Below are 666 nucleotides of genomic sequence, written 5' to 3' on the forward strand. Positions count from 1 at the left end.
GATAAAATTTTCAAAATATTTTGATTTGTTTTGAGCTGTTTACGGACAATTTCAGTTTCCAATTTAATTCGTTTTTTTTCTATGAATGCCATTAAAACTTTATTTGTTAAGTAAAAATACTTGAAAATTTAATACAAGGCTCCTACTATATTGTTACAATGAGATTTGAAAAATATTAAAAATCCTTAGTCACAGTTTTTTTTATTAGAATTTAAAGTTCAAAAATTGACAAAATATGTAAAAATCACGAAAATTAGCAAATTATTTTGAGTTAATAATTCGTAAAAATTTTTCTTTTTAGAACTAAGATTTTAAAATGTAATACAAGATTCCTTATAGGATAATCTACCTTTATCAAAAAAAAAATGTTTATAAGAAACTCAAATTAAATTTTTATGAGCGTTTGAAATTCATATTTTTACAACATTTGATATTCACTCGATTTCTTACATAACGATTTTCTTATTTTGTTGTAATTAAAAAAACGAGTGACTGTAGAAACTTGAAAATTTCACTGAATGTTTATATTAGCATTTTCTATATACAATACAATTTTGAAAATAATTTGACTCTTTTTGAGCTGTTTACGGACATTGTAAGTTTTCAATTTTTTTAGTTTTTAGATTCTGAACGAAGTGATGAATGTATTGATTTTACAATGATGTG

The sequence above is a fragment of the Acyrthosiphon pisum genome, chromosome A3, assembly GCF_005508785.2.
Source record: "Acyrthosiphon pisum isolate AL4f chromosome A3, pea_aphid_22Mar2018_4r6ur, whole genome shotgun sequence".
NCBI lineage: Eukaryota > Metazoa > Arthropoda > Insecta > Hemiptera > Aphididae > Acyrthosiphon > Acyrthosiphon pisum.